A 19,638-nucleotide genomic window follows, 5' to 3' on the forward strand; every position below is an offset into this window, starting at 1 on the left:
AAAAAAAAAAAAAAAAAAAAAAAAAAAAAAAAAAAACCCAAAACGTATAATGTCGCTTTTTTTAACCTTATGGTGAATTATTACTGTTTTTTAAAAATATAAATAATAAAATAAAATAAACTAAAATAAAAAAGCACGACCCTTTCTGTGTGTAGAAAATGACTGCAGACTCCCCTTTACTACGTCACTGAAGCTCTTGTCGCTGACTGGTTTGCGTTCCCCAGCAAGACAGGCAGTGGCTGCGTTCTAACAGCGCAGGGTTTCGGGAAACTGCGTCGACATCGGGTCAAATGACGTAGGTCTGCGCGCAAACCTGGCCCAGTAAGGCAAACTGCTTGGCCGCAGCCGGAACTGACAACAGAGGTTGCGCATGCTCTGTGCGGGGACACAACGCATACGCTGCAGATTCTAAACGGTGCTGCGCTGAAGCAGGACAGCGCTGTAAACAATAGACGAGCGCAAGCAGAGCAAAAGGGGCTTTGAGAGCCACGTACAGGGTTAGTGAATAGGATAGCGCCACTTAGTATGGGGATGTAAAATACATGGGAAAACAGCTGCTATGTATAATTGTAAAACATATATGTGCATCCAGTTTATATATTATATAAAATTGACCACAAAACGTATAGTGCAATTAATAGTACAAGAATAATTCTCTGTGTGTGTGTGTGTGTGTTAACAGTACAAAAATAGAGATTACAAGCAATATATCACCCTCTGCAGGTACAATTCTAATGGTGGCGCTTCTTCCATGGGCTTTGCCTATCGCGATTTCTTCCCATTGAAATTGCATAAAACATGTGGTGCTTGAAAGCGTTCTTTTATTGGATTAAGCACAACATTTTGTGTGTGTGTGTGTGAGAGAGAGAGAGAGAGAGAGAGAGAGAGAGAGAGAGAGAGAGAGAGAGAGAGAGAGAGACTTTGACTTTTAGGATCCTTTATTTAAACATTCCAAATAAAATCCATTAAAATTCAATAAAGGTAAAATACAACAAAAATTAAGATTCCTGCTGCCTCAGCAGAATTAAAAATTCCTAAAATACATCATGTTCTCCTTAAAAACAGATTTCAAACAGAATAACACAGTGTTTTCTTTCTCTTAAAAACTGATTAAAGCCAAAATTAAAAAAAAAAAAAAAACTCTGTAAAACAAAACAAAATAAAAAAAATTAAAATTAGAAAAACTGGAGCTCCCACTCCTCACTCACATCACTCAAGGCATCTCCCACACACCACCTCTCCTGGAAGTCCTCCAGGTTATTATTTACTTTAAAAAATTCAAAATCCACTTTTATCCGGCTGATTACCAACACCCTGAGTTGCAGCACAGCATCAGTCAGCTGGGTCCCAGAGATCCTGTTCTTTCTGGACTTTAAACTGGCTAATTTTCCCTGACCCATTATAAAATTAATTAAAACACACCTGCTTCTCTTTTTAAAACTGTAGGGAACCCCAAAGATAAAAAGCTTCTCCTGATCTAAAGAAACCAACCCAACATTCAAATCACATGATTTAGCCATTGATAAAATGTCTCGAAAAAACATGTGAATTACAGCTCCTATACATCTTTTTAATCTATTGGCCAGACATTTTGAAATTATTTTAAAATCAGAACATAAAAGCGAACCAGGTCTCTAGTTTTTTAACAAACATAGGTCTTCTTTCTTGGGCAGCAGTGTAATTACTGTCCTCCTGCAACTGAGGGGCAGTTCTTTATCCTGGAGACTCTCTCCCAGCACCTGCAAAAAGTCCTCTCCAATCACAGTCCAGAATTTTTTAAAAAATCACTGGTCAGTCTGTCAATGCCAGGAGCTTTTCTGTTTGAAAGCTGTGTGACAACGGTGGTTAGCTCCTGATATGTTAGCGGCTTATCAAATTGATGTTCTTCGCTAAGGGTGAGTAAATCCTGAAGCAGCAGCTCCATATATCCTGTTGGTCACATGGCTCTTTACTACATAATTCAGTATAACATTTTACTGCCTCCCTGCTAATCTCCTCTCGGCTGTACAGCTCCCTGCCGCTAGGTATCCGGATGCAATGCATCTGCCGGCTGTCTGCTCTCCTCCTTTCCAAGCCAAAAAAGAAACTGGAGGGGGTGTCTATGTCTTTCAGTTCCATGAAGTGAGAGAGCACCAGTGCCCCCTTACCTCTCTCCTTCAGCAGGCTGCCCAGCATGTGTTTCTGCTCCCTCAGGGTTTGCAGGGTCTGCTCCTAGTGGTCTGTGTCCAGGCTGCTCTCTAACTGGAGAATTTTAAGCTCCAACTCTCTCACCGCTGCATTCAGTGACCCAGTTGAATTGAGTGTGTGTTGCTGGCAAAAGATTTTAATCAGTGTTTTGCCAATGTTCCACTACTGCCTGATATTTATAGTGTTTTTTCTTTTTTCCATATGTTCCAGAATTGCTTGAATTGCTTTACAAAGTAATAACTTTACATTAAAATGCCAGTAGGAGGTGCTGTGAGAGTCAGTGGTAGCTATTACTGTAAATAACAGGCAGCGGTGGTCAGAAAGGCTACTGGGAATGATGTTGGCTTTAATTAATTTATTCAAATGAGTCCGTGACGTGTAGAAGCGGTCTATCCTTGCTCTCTCTTTTTTTGTGAGCGACAGTGAGACTAGGTGTATTGCCTTGCATTAGGGTGCAGACACCTCCAGACATCAACCAGACCACTGAACTGAAAAACTGCAGCTAATTCACTGGAGGATTGGGGATTGGGCTCCTCATTGTTTCTATCCATAGTAAAATCAATAGTGCAGTTAAAATCTCCGCTCACTACCACCACATCATCATTATCAACACTTGAAAGAGCTTGCTTTAGTTTGGTAAAAATTAAAATACATTCCCTCCCCTTATTTGGTGCATAAATATTAATAAAAACAAATACAGTGCCACCCAACCTTGCTCTCACTTTTAATAACCACCCCTTTTCAATCTCTTCAATATCTAAAATTGCTGCTCCTAGGCTGGACTTAAATAAAATTGCCACTCCTGCACTACTGCTTCAACCATGGCTCCGTACACATGGCCCCCTCCACTCTGCCACCCACACCGCCTCATTCTCACTGTCTCCTGCAGCAGCGCTACCCCGCCTGCTTCTGCTCTAAAAACTCACAAAGCTGCCCTCTTTTAAAAGACTGTCTGCAGCCATTCACGTTAAAAGAAATAAAAACGCACTTTCCCATAGCAGCTAAAAATAATAAAACTGAGTAAAACAAGCAACAATAAAAAAATTCTTAAAAGAAGTATCCATTAAAAATATTATTATTTGACAACATTAGCGATCTTTTTATTAATTATTTGAACATATTTTTTAAGGCGGTACCTTTTTTGCTGGTCAAATTCCTCTAATGTTGCCTTTCGTGTGACGATGTGTGCTGAGTGGAGGAACAATCTCAGATTTGGGAAGAAGTTTTCAATTTCATCTCGCCTTTTTCCTTTTTTATTTTCCATTAACTGTTTAAATTCATCCAGGGTATAAACTTTTTTCCCCCCTGTTAATGGGTTGGCTATCGGGGATGTCAGAGAGCTCCCCTCCATTTCCTCTGCTCTGTCCTCGCTGTCTGCTCCACCATCCACGACTGTCCGTTCCTCCGCGGCTTTCTCCAACTCCACCGCCCCGATCTCCTCTTCTCCTCCCAGCACAGCCACAGCTATCACCGCTGCTTCTGCCTCTGTCTTCACTTGCTGGGGTTCAGAGAGAGAAGAGAGCTGCACAGCACCGGGTTTGGAGCCCGTCACCGTGCCGCTAACCTCTCCCTCCATATCAGGAGGGTCAGACACCTCTGCCTGAGACTGCAGGCTCCCCTCCAGCACAGACTCAGGGCTCTGCTCCATTCCCCATTCGCTGTTAGGCAGGTTCCTTACATTTTTTTTAGTTACCATGACAAATGACTCATCGTTTTCAGTAACTTCATTATGTGAAGGACCGCGGCTGAGTCTCTTCAGCCTCGGCTGTGGTGTCGGCGGCTCCATTTGATTTGGAGGCTCCCTGGTCTCTGCAGACTCTGGCTGCCACTGCGACGGGGGAGCCGACGCCTCCTCCCTGTCATCAGTACCTTGCTCCTGCCTTTCCTCATTTCTATTTTTTCTCGGGCAGGCTCTCCTTTGGTGTCCCTGTTCCCCACAGTTAAAACACTGCATTGTGTCTGAGCTGACAAATACAACACAGCCCGTACCCTCCACACTGAAGCTCCAAGCGACATCAGTCACCTGCCCCGTGTTATTCAGCAGTATAAACGCCTGACTCCGAAAAGACAGGCCGTGCTTAACATTGGCATTTTTACACCCTAATGGAATGTTTTTAATTGGGGACACCAGCTTGCCATACCGGGGAAGTTCATTCTCCAAGATCTCATTTTTTAAAAACGGCGGCACGTTAGACATAATAACCTTGGTAACAGGGGTTACTAAGGGGGACACTTGAATAAAATCTCCTTTCACTGAAAATACTTCCTCCACCAGTTGATTGACCAGCGATACCTCTTTTAAAAAGATGACAAATCTCTTATTCGTGTGGGAAGCCGACACGATGTTTTCATAGCCAACTACCTCTCCTACTGTCAGCAGGCAATCCTCCACCAACACGCCGGTGTCCGGCAAGCAGCTAACCCCGTGTCGGTGGCTGAGAGACCCCAGCCCTCCAGAGTGCGATCCCATAATGGGATCTACACACACACACACAACACTACTCAGTAATCAGTAAAATGAAACAAAGATATATAAACAAACTAAACGATTAACAAATAATTATAGAATATTGCAAAAAATGGTAGCAAAAAAACACCCTCCTAACGCACCAGCGTTCAAACGCTACCACCTCCCTGCAAGCTCTTCCCACAATCCCACAATTCTCCGCGAGAGAGATACATACATACATACATACAGACAGAGTGAGCTAGATGCAATTGGAATTTTGAATTTGACAATTTTAATTAGCGCAGTTACACCAATTAGGAAATATTAATATATTTGGAGGAAGCCTTAGTAATTAGGGAGGTAGGAGAGGAGCACCTTATTTTTTATTATTATTCTTCAAATTGTCTGCTTGTGACAGGATAGCCGGGAGGACAGAGACTCGGAGACAATAAACTGCAGTGAAAGCGCTGCTGCGCTGTTTAATCAACAAAAAGTAAATCAAAAAGTCAAACAAGGGCAGAGCCTTCACTGAACTTCATACCAAACATACACAGTAACACTCGCCCCAAAACACCTCCACCAAACAAAGTCATTTCCCCCTTTGTATAGCATGTGGCTGGAGCCTAATTATCAATTATTCAATTAGCTCCAGCCACATTCTCACATGTATTTTGGCAGGGACAGGAAATTAACCCCATCCCTGCCAACCACCACCAAATCACCACAGCACAGTATTTACAGACAGGGCCCAGCCCTGCCACACTGCTTTTTTAACTTTGAGTTAGAGCGCTGATTTTAGGTTACTTTTTGCAAATACGGGATTGTAAAATGGCAGATGAAAACGTTGTTGATCGGCTGTTAAAGTTTCCCTTTAGAACCCTCGAATTGACTGAGAAGGTTCGTATATAATATCTAAAGGTAGGCCTAAGCCTGAAATAACTCGAGAGAAATCAAGAGTACCCGCACCTACAGTACAGAGGTGCGACTTGAGGCCGTGGGCCTATTGAAAGCTGTTTCCGAGCTGAGCTTCAGATTCATTGCCTTCATGGTCCACAAAGTCCTCAGCCTGCTTGACACCCCTAACAAGTTACTTCAGGCTGAAGCAACTGATCTGTACACTGGCATCCGAGTCGTCCGCAGTGCCCACAATTGCGTGGAAAAACTGTGACGTGACAGTGAGTTTGATGAGTTATGGGAGAAATACAAGGACATGGGCACACCCGCTCCAAGCAAACGGCAAAGAGTAGTGAGTAGTAATCTGAAAGAATATGTGGAGTGGGCCAAAAAGAAGAGGGTAATGAGGGAGTGCACAATGGATGCTGTACTGAGGGAAATGTCAGCAAGATTTAACGAACGATACAGCCAGCTTGTTGCGGCCCTGTGTGCCTTGCACCCAGAGAGCAAAATCTTTATGGATGTGGAAAAGGTGAAACCACTGCTGGACTTGTTCTCAGGAGACTTTGTGGAAGCTGAGTTTACTGTTGCACACCAGTTTCTACAGACAGAAATTGCCCGATCTGCAGAAGAAAAATGGACTACGCAGAGCAGAGGATAGATTCTCCGGGCTTCTAACAGCAATGCCTACTGTGATGATGACATTGAAGTTGGGATTAACATTTGGAGAGCATCCACGGCAACTTGCGAGAACTATTTTTCAGCATTGAAAAACCTATTCAGTGATGTGACAAAGTGCCCGTCCTGTTTGTATTTTCTGTTATATGTTGTGTGTTAATGTTGGTGATAGTCATTGGTACACGGGATATAAACGGGTCTGTGTAACACAAGTGTTTAAAGTGTATATTTGTATTTAAGCACAAGGATTGCAGAGCACTTCACATGCAAGTAAAAAGTAATATGTGAGCACTGGGAATTGCACTTTATTAATTCACGTGCAGTTGTCCCGCGACTCCAGTTTAATGATTGATTAACAGTCGAGTCTCGGTACAGCTGCATTAAAGCAGCATGTTTTCACATACTCGGGGTTGTGTGTTCAGTGAGTGGAGAAAGGGATTGGAGACGAGGTAATAATAATAATAATAATCTTATTTTATAATTTCCTGGCTCTGGTCTGCGTCTAGGAAGCGCTGGTAATCCCAGTTCTGACAACCACGTGTCACAAAGACGGCCGGAGTGGGTGGCGTCAGACCAGAGCCAGGAAATAAACAACCAAGAGAGAGGTGCAGTTTGGTGGAGCTGAGTGAATGGTCTCGCTCAGCATTTATTGAATGAACAGACAGACAGAAAATAAATGGTTGTAACAAACAAAAACAGGACACGGCACATTCAACAAAATAAACAGACAAACAAAACAGACTAAACAAAACACAGTGATCAGATCTTTAACTACGATTATTATTATTATTATTATTATTACCTCCGTCTCCACTCACCGAACACACAACCCCGAGTGGGTGAAAACATGCTGCTTTTATGCAGCTGTACCGAGACTCGACTGCTAATCAATCATTCAATTGGAGTCGTGGTACAACTGCACGTGAATTAATAAAGTGCAATTCCCCGTGCTCACATATTATTACTTTTTACTTGCACGTGAAGTGCTGTGCAATTCTCGTGCCTAAATACAAATATACATTTTAAACACTTGTGTTACACGGACCCGTTTATATCCTGTGTACCAATGACTATACACCAACATTAACGAGTTGGCTGCAACTCTTCTGAATCATGCTAAGAAAAGGCAGGCTGGCTGGGCTTGTATTATTTTGTTATTTGTTAGCTTTTGGAAATGTGTGGCAAATATCAGAAATAGGCCTAGACGTGATTTTCTTCATTGACGTTGCTGCCTAGTCTACTGCTTGATTTCTGTGGTGTGATTGGATTGGAAATGTTTGGTTTATAATATAATCGGATTGTTTTATTGTTGTTTTATATGGTAGAATAGGTGCTTTGCATTACATTAATGAGGGTGGGCAGACCTTGACCAATGGTTGAGTAACGATGTAGCTATAACGTTGACATAAACAACTCGTTGCTATGGAATACAAATTTCGTGGTTGTTGTCATACGCAGCGTAGTACCGCACTCTTGTGGCAAGACAGCTTGATAGCTGCATCCAAGCTGCATTGTACCAATAGGTCGTGGTAGTGCATTGTACATTGCTTTCCGCGATTGGAAATGCATTGTATTGGCATGGGGAGGTGTTATTGTTACAATTAGCAACTGTTTTGCATTGCATTGATGGGTATTGTGCATGTAGCTGTGTAGCGTTGTCATAACTTGCAATTTTTCGAGCCAGTTATGAATTGCCCATGTTTGTAAAGTGGTGCAGTAGTCTGTATTCTTGTGGCAAGACAGCGCGGCTGCAAATACATTGTATTATCCATCCTGTGTTACCATCCAGCGAAAATAGTTGTGCTCCCTTAGTCATTTCGGATGCCCCCTTGCCGAGTTAATCCTGCCGCCGGGCTTCCGTGTTTACTGTTCTGTTCTGAAATTGATTCCCCAACATGGGCAAAATACGGCAACTGTGATTTCAAGAAGTTAGATCAGTCTGTGGAACGACACTGTAAATCAAAGGAGCATGTCAGTGCTGAGGTGAGATTGAAACTGCTGGATCAAACTCGCATCGAACACGTAATAGATGAAGGGACACAGATGCACATTGCAAAACACAATGAAAACGTGAGGAGAACCTCGGCTATTTTTAACGTGAGGAGGAACAAGGCTATTCTTAAACGCCGCATCGATGCAACCACTTTCTTGGGCCGACAGGAGTTAGCTTTCAGAGGTCACAACGAGAGTTAAGATTCAGCCAACAAGGAAAACTACCAGGAGCTCACAGAGGTAATCGCTCGATATGATGAATTAATTGCAACTCATTTAGAGCAGTCTACTGTCTTTACCTGAGTGTCGAAGACAATTCAGATTGATTTTATTTCTTCTATCTTGTACTCGGTGCTGGGGGAGATTAAAAAAAAAAAAAAAAAAAATGCATGGCAGATTGATGAAACTATTGATATTAGCTGGCATTCTCAGCTTCCTGTCATTGTGCAATCCGTGTAGTTGGAAGTATTGAAAAGTATTTCCTCTGTTTTTTTTTTTTTTTGACATAACTAGTGGACGGGACGTGCAGTCAGTTTTCAACCTTGTCAATTCAACAATGGCAGAGTTTGATTATGGGGAGAAACTTGTTGCACAGACGTACGATGGTGCTGCTGTGATCTCAAACGGTTTCAAGCTAAAGTAAGGGAAGTGGCTCCAAGTGCTGTCTTTGTATATTGCTATGCTCATCGTCTCAATCTTGTATTAAGCCAATGAGTAAATGTATTACACAGGCTAGGGTATTCTTTGCAACACTCTGGGGATTGTCTTCTTTTTTTTCTAAATCCACAGAGAGGGTAGCTTTGCTGGAAGAAACTGAGTGCGCTCATCTGCTAAAAAATGCTCCAACTCGCAGGAACTTCACTTCAGGGCTTGTCAGTACAGTCACAAATAACCACGCCAAACTGCTTGATGTTCACACGAATCGTCAATTTACAAGACATGGATGATGATGCCATCAGGGCAGCTAGTGGTTCATTCGAATTCTCGAAGATTACGAATTTATGTTCCTTCTTTTCACATTCCGCCAGACTTTTTCTGATACAGATGTAGTTTTTGATATCATGCAGCAAAAGGCAATGGATGTTGTATTCTGCAAAAACAGGATCGAGAATCTGCTTCATTCTACAGGAGGGAAAAAATCTGAAGCAGCTTTCAACAACATCTGTGAGAAAGCAGCGAACGTGACAGAAGACCCATATGATGCACACATGCAAAAGAGATGCCGCCAAGTGCGCAGTCACATCAAGACATAAAGCACAAGTACAGGGCACTGTAGTTTTCTGTTTTGGAAAATCTGATACTCCAGATTAAGAGCCGATACTTACACTTGGATAGCCTACGATTCCTTGAGCTGTTGAATGCTGAGAAGTTTGCAGCAATAAACAACGATTTTCCGGAAGAAGAAATGGGTTGTTTAACGCGGGGATATGCACGATTTTTTGTAAAAACCTTGGAAAAGAACCCTTGTTGGTACGATCAGATCATTGACCATTTTCCAACGCAGAAAGAGAGGAGGGTATACTTTATCTTCAAGGTAATCAACAATTATGAATTTAAAATTGTCATTTTTACTATTAAAGTTTTTTTACTAATTAAGCCAACTTTTGTTTGTATAAGTTAGTTTTCAGTGTTGTCATAACATTTGTGCTTAATTGTTATGTTTATTATTGTTATTTGTTATGAAATTATTACAGTTCTATTGAGATGATAAATTATACAGTTGTATGCTATTTCTGGACATTTGTATGTGATCTATATTATAGTTTAAATACATTTATAGCTGGAGGATTCTCTTTTTCTTCTAATTGCATTAGTGGTTAAATGCAGAACAAGGAAGCACTAGATATTGTGTAGCTCATGCAATATTAATATATCATTTAATTATATTTAATTAACTAATTATCCAAAAAAAAACTATTTAAAACAAACAAGCAAACATGCTACTTGTAGTGTTGTATGCAGTATATATTATATATATATATATATATATATATATATATATATATATATATATATATATATATATAAAATCACCAACACACATAAGAGTGCCGTACAGTTCTGTTCAGCCACAACTCAAACTCACTAACTCTCCACTCGCGCTCCCGCCTCCCCATTGACCTCACCAGCCACCACTGATGCATATGTTATACATTTACATTTAATTCTCGAACGTAACTAGAAAAACAGATGTACATAACTTAAATTGCTTGAACAGACTTATAATAAAATAATAATAATAATGATATGGACACCTGCAGCAATGCAGGATTTGTTGTCTGTCCATTTCGTTTGTCTTTTCTGTCTTATTTTGTCCTGCTGCTGTACAGGCTGTTTGTTGTTGATTAATCTACAAACAATAAAGGTAAAACAGACCTCAAATGATGCCCTTACCAGTTAACTGTTGGTTTGGAATGTATTTGGTCTAATTTACATATACATACACATATAAAATATATGCTAATGTTGTAAGCTAAATGTTACTTTCAGAACAGATATAAAAGTACATAAGCTTTCTCCTGTGAAAGTAGTTATCCATAGTTCTCACATTTAATAACTTTTACTTTTACATTTACTTAGTGGGACAATGCCACATTGTTATTCTGAGTGATCCATTCAACCCACCTGTGTGTTTTTGTGTCTCTAAAAGCTATGGTAGTGGTAGCCACTACCCTGGTGAGCATGAAATATTGATACTGATAAGAAACTAAACCCCATTTATGAATGCATTATTGAAACTTACATTATGTGTATCAGTGAAGCTGTGTGCTCAGGTTTGATTTGTCACTGTAACTACTACAACAAATATATTCTTGAAGACATCCGAAAGCTGTTATCAGGCAACATGATTACATATTTTAGAGCATCTGTCATCTTCAGAACCCTGTAATACAAGAACTACAACAACTACAACAACCTTTTGTTCTTGTGCATTTGCATTGGTATTAATTTAGGCACCGTTTACTGGACCTGTTAGCTCCTCTTGATACAGTACATATTCCGACTTCATGTAGTGCCACAGTTACATATCAACTGAACTTTGTTCATCCTATTTCATGCAGATCTTGAATATGCCAGTAGGCTTTTCAATGATGTACTGAAGAGCCAGAGCACAGTGCAACCAAAAGGTGAGTTATATGTGTTTGTTCGTAATCCCCTTTCATAATCTAAATGCCTTAAAATGTATTGAAAGTATGTTGCTGACATAATGGTGGATGGTGAATCTCCAACGGACTTCTGTGGTGTGTATGGTAATAAAACATCCTACCATGCGTCAGTCTTACAACTACTATGAGGACATGCATTGTTCTAGACAAGAAAGTATATCAGGTATACCTAAAGATGGGTAACATTATATACATTACATGGGATTTAATGTGGTGTGTTTCCTCCTGCTTTAGCAAATAAGCCTCTATGCAGTACCCAGGTTCTGAACACTGCTCCCCCATTGGAAGGTACTGCAATTCAAATTACATGTGCAGAAATGCCACATTCTTATAACAGGATAAACCATGAACATGTCAGTCTGAATACAAGATCAAACATAGCTTAATCAATATATAGTACTCAGCTCTGGCCCTTGATCCATTCCATTGCTGGACTTCATTCCAATATGTTGTAAATGGGTCTGTTGCCTCAGAACAGGTTCAGTGCACTAGTTTAGAACCTGTGCTGTCTTTAAAACGACAACAGGACTGGATCTTGTGGGCCACCAGAGTTGAGTGGCCCTAATCTAATTTCTGCTCCTACTTCATATTGTCCAGTTATGTGTGCATGTTTAATCTTCAGTATATTTCATTCACCCAGAGTTTGATCCCAAAACAGCATTGCTATTGATTGAGCTGACCCGACAGACCTGGGAACTGTATAAGAAGAACAAAACCCAGTTTTCCCAGACTGACAGTACGAAATTCCTGGCACATGGGCACACCATCTCTGTGGAAAGGATCCGAAGGAAATGGAACAACATGCTTGTGACATACAAGTGGACCAAGGACAAACGCAGAGGGACGGGTGAAGGAAGAATTACGTGGGAGTACTTCGAGGTGTGCAAGTTACATTGCAAATGTCACTATATTATTGCTAACTGCAGTACTACTTGTTCTGCATCCACAACAAATTAAGATATGCTTTATTGTACCGCAGCATTATTTACAACAATTCATGGTTTTTGATGCATGTGGCAGAACAGGGCTACAAAATATTGTTTTGTGGTGTTTTGGTGGTGGTTGGCAGGGGTGGGGTTAATTTCGTATCACTGCCAAAATACATGTGATAATGTGGCTGGAGCTGATTGAATAATTGATAATTCCACATGGTATAAAAAAGGGAGAAAAATCCTTTGTTTGGTGGAGGGAGTTGGTGAGTGAATAAGTCTGTTGCTGTGTCTTGTAGTTATGAGAGTTCAGTGAAGGCTCTGCCCAGGCGGAACAGTTTTGTTTAAACCTTTTGTTTTTGGCCCTTGAGCTGGTTATTTTTGTATCTGTTATTGTGTTTGTGACTTGTTTTTGTTTAACCTTTTATTTTGCACTGTGAGCAGTGTTTTGTTCAACTTTGTGATTTAGTTTTGTTTATTAAACTGGGCAGCCGCTCTTAAACTGCAGCGTCCTTGTCTCTGAATCTCCTTGCCTGCCGATACCACCTGGGCCCGCAACGCTACCCTGTCCCAATGCATTTAAAAGGAAGCATGCTGAAGAAGCAGTGTAGAGCAAACGTGTGGAACCTGCTCAAATATATGGCCACATCTAACCAGACTCTAAGTTTCAATCAAGCTTAGCTCCTTGTTTAAATACTAAATATTCTTACGCTCAGGTTGAGCGATGCTTGATGATATTTATTCTAAATGTACAATGAACCCTACAGATTCAGAGTACTTTTGAATGCCCATTTCTACTGTCTCCTCTTCAGGCCCTTGATGATCTCCTGTCTGAAACAGTGGGTGCACCACCTACATCAAAATCCATCTTCTCCACACCAGTGTTTCCCACAGACACAAACCCACCTCAAGCACCACCTCACATAACCCCTTCTCCAGCACCATGCACACCCTGTCCTTCACACACCCAGATGTCTGACATGCAGGACACCAACACAGACGCTTCACACCACTCACATCGCACCTCAAAGCAGGGGGGAAAAGGAAGAAGAAATCAGATCCTACACAGTCATTTCTGCACAGTTATGAGTAACATGCACTGAGGCACACTAAAGTACTTGAGAGGCTTGTCACCAAACTGACAAATGCTGGAGAACAAAGGTTACGGAATCAAGAGAAGAGAAGAGGAAATGTTGGCCTGTTTAAAGGACATCTCTTGTACACTTCATGAGATGTCCCGGAAACAGGACCACATTATCTCACTGTTGGAAAACAGACCTTAATATGTTTTATATAAATCAATATTTAATTTTGAATTCATTTCTGTATGTTTGTATTGTTTGTGTACCTCCATTATTCTGAGTAAATGGTATGTTTGTATTTACATATTTACCCATGACAACCAAAATGCACGATAAATGTGAGAAGGCTGGGCAATGGAATATAAACCCTTTACAGAATCCTCGAAACAGGTTCTGACCGACAAGGTGTTTTCCTTTTTAAACAAAATCCACCCAATAAAATGGAAAACCAAGGTAAACACATGTACACGTATAGAGGCTAGTGTCAAATCTGTATTGGGATCTCTATGAAATCAGAATGATGAACATAGGAAAATGCACAAAGGAAAGAAGATATTGTACTGAACAAATTATAATGATTCATCAATACAATTTCTTTTGACAATGCCACGGTTTTCATTTTATCGAATGTGTGGTTGTTCACAGACATGTAAATCAGGATCTAAGGCATCCTCTACACACACATTCCCTGGTGCCTCTAAGAGGCAGCATGCTGTGACAGTTGTGCTTAGGTTTTGTAATGAACGCATGTGTAGTCCTTTAAGTCTCCTAAACCTAGACTTTAACAATCCAAATGCTCTTTCGATTACTGTTCTGGCTGTTGAGAGCTTCCGGTTGTATCTCTTTTGCTGAGCTGTTAAGTGGCCATTGTCACGGAATGGGGTCAGCATGAGTTGGGACAGACGGTATGCAGCATCTCCAATAATGGAAGGAAAAATAAAGGAAGAAGGGACTGTGGATTGCCTTGGAGAATGCTGTTCATTTGGGAGCCACTAGAAGAACTGAAGTCTTCTCCAACCAGACTTTTTCTGGAAAAGCCAGGAGCAGCGGTATGGGTGGAAAAGCATACAAAATCTCTTTGGGCCATTCATGCACTAGGACGTCTACGCCAACTGGACCACCTAAGTGGTGGAGTAAGTACAATAGGGGGCAAGTGTCATCTCTCTGCCGAAGCACGAGAGATCGAGGACTGCACCTTCAGAGAATGCTCTCCAACTCCTGAGGGTGAAGTCTCTTTGGAGGTCTGCTGCCCAGTTCATTGCCCCGGGAATGTGCGTCGCCCATAGGGACAGCAGATTCCTCTGAGCCCATAGCAGTAACTTGAAAGCTATACGATGCAACCTCGGGGACCGTAGGCCATCCTGGTGGTTGACATACAGTACCAGTCAAAAGTTTGAGTACACTTGCTGGACACTAGATTTTTTTCATAATTGACAATGTTTTACGTCGTATATGTTTCTGTAAATACTTGAAAATGAAAACACATGTTACAATATACAAAACAAAACATAAGGAGTATCAAAGCAATGTTCAAGAAAATTGTCTCTAAATCTTGGTTTCCTCAAAATATTCCTCCTTTACGCTAATAACAGCCTCACAAACACGAGGCATTCGGTTAACAAGTTTCAGCAGGAAATCACCCGACATGTCTTCCCAGCTCTTCTGCAGCAATTCCCAGAGATGTAGGGCACTTGTGGGTAGCTTTGCTTTGACTCTTCTGTCCAGTTTGTCCCATACAAGTTCTATGGGATTGAGGTCTGGAGACTGGGCAGGCCAGGTCATTAGATTGAGTTGTCCTTCTTTGCCAGATAGTTATTGCACAACTTTGAGGTGTGTTTTGGGTCATTATCTTGCTAAAGAATTAAGGACTGCCCAAACTAGCCGTAATCCTGATGGAATGGCATGCCTCTGAAGTATGCTATGATAGCCATGCTGGTTGAGCTTGCCATGGACTTGGTAAAGATCACCAACTCTGTCACCAGCAAAACAACCCAGACCATGACACTGCCTCCTCCATGCTTGACAGTGGGAACCACACATGCAGAACTCATGCGCTCACCCTCTCTGCGTCTTACAAATACTCGGCGGTTGGACCCAAATATTTCAAACTTTGACTCATCGGTCCATAAGATCGACTTCCACTCCTCAGACGTCCAGTTTCTGTGTTTTTTGGCCCAGGCAAGTCTCTTCCTCTTATTTTGCACTCTTAACAATGGTTTCTTTGCAGCAATTCTTCCAGTTAGGCCAGATTCATGCAATCTCCTCTGAACAGTTGATGTTGAAACATCTGTACTTCTAGTAGCATTTAGCTGAGCATGTATTTCAGGGGCAGTTAATCGCCAGTTTTGCAGACTTCTCTGATTCTGAGGTCACCCTTGGCCTGCCTGACCTTGTTCGGTCCTCATGAGTGCCAGTTTCTTCAAATCATTTGATGGGCTTGGCCACAGCAGTTACAGACACTTGCAAAGTTCTTGCGATTTGTCTTAAATATTGACCTTCATTTCTTAAAGTAATTACAGTCTTTTTTCTTTGTTTAACTGAGTGTATTTTGCCATTTTCTGCTCCCTTACATTCAGGAATGACAAACTATATGACCTATAATAATCATGGACCTGCACCTGTTAACAATAATTGGTGACAAAAGGTTAATTAGGTAACATGCTAGTTAACTCTCAGAACATCTAACAAAGACACTTTTATACTTAGGCCAGTGTTCTAACACCGTGTTATACACATTTCAGACTTTTAACTGACTTGGGCTTCAGACTGAAATCCCCTTGCTTTGGGTGACCATTTCATTGAAATTGACAAGATTTACATTTTCATTTAAAAATTAAATATTTGAATGCAATTCACTTATGATTATCAGCTTATATAAGTACACGTATCAAATAATGAAATATTAAGTGTTTATAGACAAGTTTATACAGTTAAAAGCACAGATAATCATGAAAAACCTGGTTTCAAACAGATGTACTCAAACTTTTGACTGGTACTGTATGCCACTACTGTTGTGCTGTCCGTCTGGATCAGCACATGTGTGCCGAAGCACTGGGAGGAAATCGTGGAAAGAAAGGGACACCACTTGCAACTCCAGCATGTTTATGTGCAGGGATTGCCAGCGGTCCAGCCAGGATCGGCATACTCCTCTGCCTTCCCAGACTGCTCCCCAACCCAGGTTGGAAGCGTCTGTCGTCACCACTAGGCGGTTCACTATCACTCCCGTTTGCACACCCTTGTGCAGGTGAGAGGGAACCCTCCATCAGCGTAGGGCTGCTGAGGATGCATAAGACAGTCAGCCGATGGTGTCTGTCACGTTTGGATTTGAGGTGAAACGCATTAAGCCACACTTGTAGCAGGTGCATGCAATGCAAACAATCTGAGGGTGATCAGTGATCCCTGTTGAAACAGGGAGAGGCAACCCTGGATAGCTGCAACTCTGTCATCCGACAGGTATGCACACATCATAGTGGAGTCCAGCCGGAGCCCCAGGTACATGGTGCACTGCACTGGTGTAAGCCGACTCTTTGTTTATGGTGAGGCCCAGCCTGACCAGATGCTGTCACAACCTGTGAGCCAGGATAATGTACGCGGAGCCAAGGAGAGGCCGAGTGGCAGCACAGCAAACTCGTAAACACTTTTTAGAAAGGAAAAGCGCACATAACTCCTGGACTCTGGATGAATGGGAACATGAAAATATGCATCCCACAAGTCCATGTGATAAGAACATAAGAACATAAGAACATAAGAAAGTTTACAAACGAGAGGAGGCCATTCGGCCCATCTTGCTCGTTTGGTTGTTAGTAGCTTATTGATCCCAAAATCTCATCAAGCAGCTTCTTGAAGGATCCCAGGGTGTCAGCTTCAACAACATTACTGGGGAGTTGATTCCAGACCCTCACAATTCTCTGTGTAAAAAAGTGTCTCCTATTTTCTGTTCTGAATGCCCCTTTTTCTAAACTCCATTTGTGACCCCTGGTCCTTGTTTCTTTTTTCAGGCTGAAAAAGTCCCTTGGGTCGACACTGTCAATACCTTTTAGAATTTTGAATGCTTGAATTAGGTCGCCACGTAGTCTTCTTTGTTCAAGACTGAACAGATTCAATTCTTTTAGCCTGTCTGCATATGACATGCCTTTTAAGCCTGGAATAATTCTGGTCGCTCTTCTTTGCACTCTTTCTAGAGCAGCAATATCTTTTTTATAGCGAGGTGACCAGAACTGCACACAATATTCAAGATGAGGTCTTACAAGTGCATTGTACAGTTTTAACATTACTTCCCTTGATTTAAATTCAACACTTTTCACAATGTATCCGAGCATCTTGTTAGCCTTTTTTATAGCTTCCCCACATTGTCTAGATGAAGACATTTCTGAGTCAACAAAAACTCCTAGGTCTTTTTCATAGATTCCTTCTCCAATTTCAATATCTCCCATATGATATTTATAATGTACATTTTTATTTCCTGCGTGCAGTACCTTACACTTTTCTCTATTAAATGTCATTTGCCATGTGTCTGCCCAGTTCTGAATCTTGTCTAGATCATTTTGAATGACCTTTGCTGCTGCAACAGTGTTTGCCACTCCTCCTACTTTTGTGTCGTCTGCAAATTTAACAAGTTTGCTTACTATACCAGAATCTAAATCATTAATGTAGATTAGGAATAGCAGAGGACCTAATACTGATCCCTGTGGTACACCGCTGGTTACCACACTCCATTCTGAGGTTTTTCCTCTAATCAGTACTTTCTGTTTTCTACATGTTAACCACTCCCTAATCCATGTACATGTGTTTCCTTGAATCCCAACTGCGTTCAGTTTGAGAATTAATCTTTTGTGCGGGACTTTGTCAAAAGCTTTCTGGAAATCTAAATAAACCATGTCATATGCTTTGCAATTATCCATTATCGATGTTGCATCCTCAAAAAAATCAAGCAAGTTAGTTAGGCACGATCTCCCTTTCCTAAAACCATGTTGACTGTCTCCCAGTACCCTGTTACCATATAGGTAATTTTCCATTTTGGATCTTATTATAGTTTCCATAAGTTTGCATATAATAGAAGTCAGGCTTACTGGTCTGTAGTTACCTGGTTCAGTTTTGTTTCCCTTTTTGTGGATCGGTATTACGTTTGCAATTTTCCAGTCTGTCGGTACCACCCCTGTGTCAAGAGACTGCTGCATGATGAACCAGTCGCCTGGATGGAGAGACTGGAGGATGTGAGGTGTGTCAGCATTCGGAACCTCCTTTCTTTTAAGAACCTGTTCAGGAGCCTCAAGTCTAAGATGGGGCGAAAGCCGACCGTCTTTCTTGGGTACCAGAAAGTACCTCGAGTAGTACCCCCTCTCCTTGGGAGATGGGGTTTACGAGATGAATGGCTCTTTTGCACAGCAAAGCAGCTACTTCTTTCTGAAGTACTAAGGCTTGTAGAGGGTCTGTCAGTGAAGTGTTTGTGACATCTCGAAAAGGAGGGGTTTCTAAGCTGAACTGCAGCGCATAGCTGTTTTGCACGGTGGTGAGCACCCAGGAGTCTGAGGTGCAAGCGCGCCAGTACTGCAGCTGTTGTGCCAAAAAGGTCCGAGGCCGCCAGCCATCAGGGGCCCTGCCCAGGCTGCTGAGCCTGTAGCTGGGCAGTTTGGAGTGAGTGTTTACCTGTCGGTTGGGCTCGGTTACCTGCTGATGTGCCCTGAAGGCGATGCTTTATGTCATCCACGGGGAGGGAGCAACGCGACCACCTAACTGGATGCTTCACGTTCCTGATGTGATCTTTGTAATATCTCCTCCACAGCTGGCCCAAAAGTATGTCCTGGGGATATGGGCGCGTCAAGCAGCTTGGCCTTATCCGCATCAGGAACCCTGGCTTGTGTCAGCCACATCTGTCTACGAGCCACAACCAAGCTGGCTAGGCTCCGGCCAAGGGTTCGCCCTTGGAGACTGGAGATCTGCAGCAGTGTGCTGGACAGGAGATGCAACTGCGTGGCCACCGGCTCAGGGAGCTGGGCCTTGTGCAGTACACCATTCAAATATGCGGTAAGCACACTCGCCGTATTGCTTAAACGTGTTGCCTGCGCTTCTGCTGCATAAGTTTGCCTCAAATGCGTCTCCGTCACCCTACATTAAGGGTTTGGGCAAGCCAGGTCTCTAGTCAGACTACCCACCGGCGGGGCCTTAACCAGGGCCTCGATGGTGTAGTCTACCGGGGGGAACCCCACCAGGCCGAGCTTATCGGTGCCTTCCAAGGAGGTGAGCGGTGCAGCCTGCTTCAG

General features: G+C 42.1%; 1 long non-coding RNA gene across 1 annotated transcript; it reads left to right on the forward strand.

Annotated features, from left to right (window-relative positions):
- The first annotated feature begins 11,377 nt into the window (after positions 1-11,377).
- On the forward strand, positions 11,378-13,900 carry LOC121298842. The gene is made up of 3 exons (XR_005947333.1): positions 11,378-11,655; positions 12,008-12,246; positions 13,109-13,900. It is a non-coding gene; the product is annotated as an uncharacterized LOC121298842 (long non-coding RNA).
- Positions 13,901-19,638: the final 5,738 nt, after the last annotated feature.

The sequence above is a fragment of the Polyodon spathula genome, chromosome 24 (assembly GCF_017654505.1).
Source record: "Polyodon spathula isolate WHYD16114869_AA chromosome 24, ASM1765450v1, whole genome shotgun sequence".
In the NCBI taxonomy this organism is placed as follows: Eukaryota; Metazoa; Chordata; class Actinopteri; order Acipenseriformes; family Polyodontidae; genus Polyodon; species Polyodon spathula.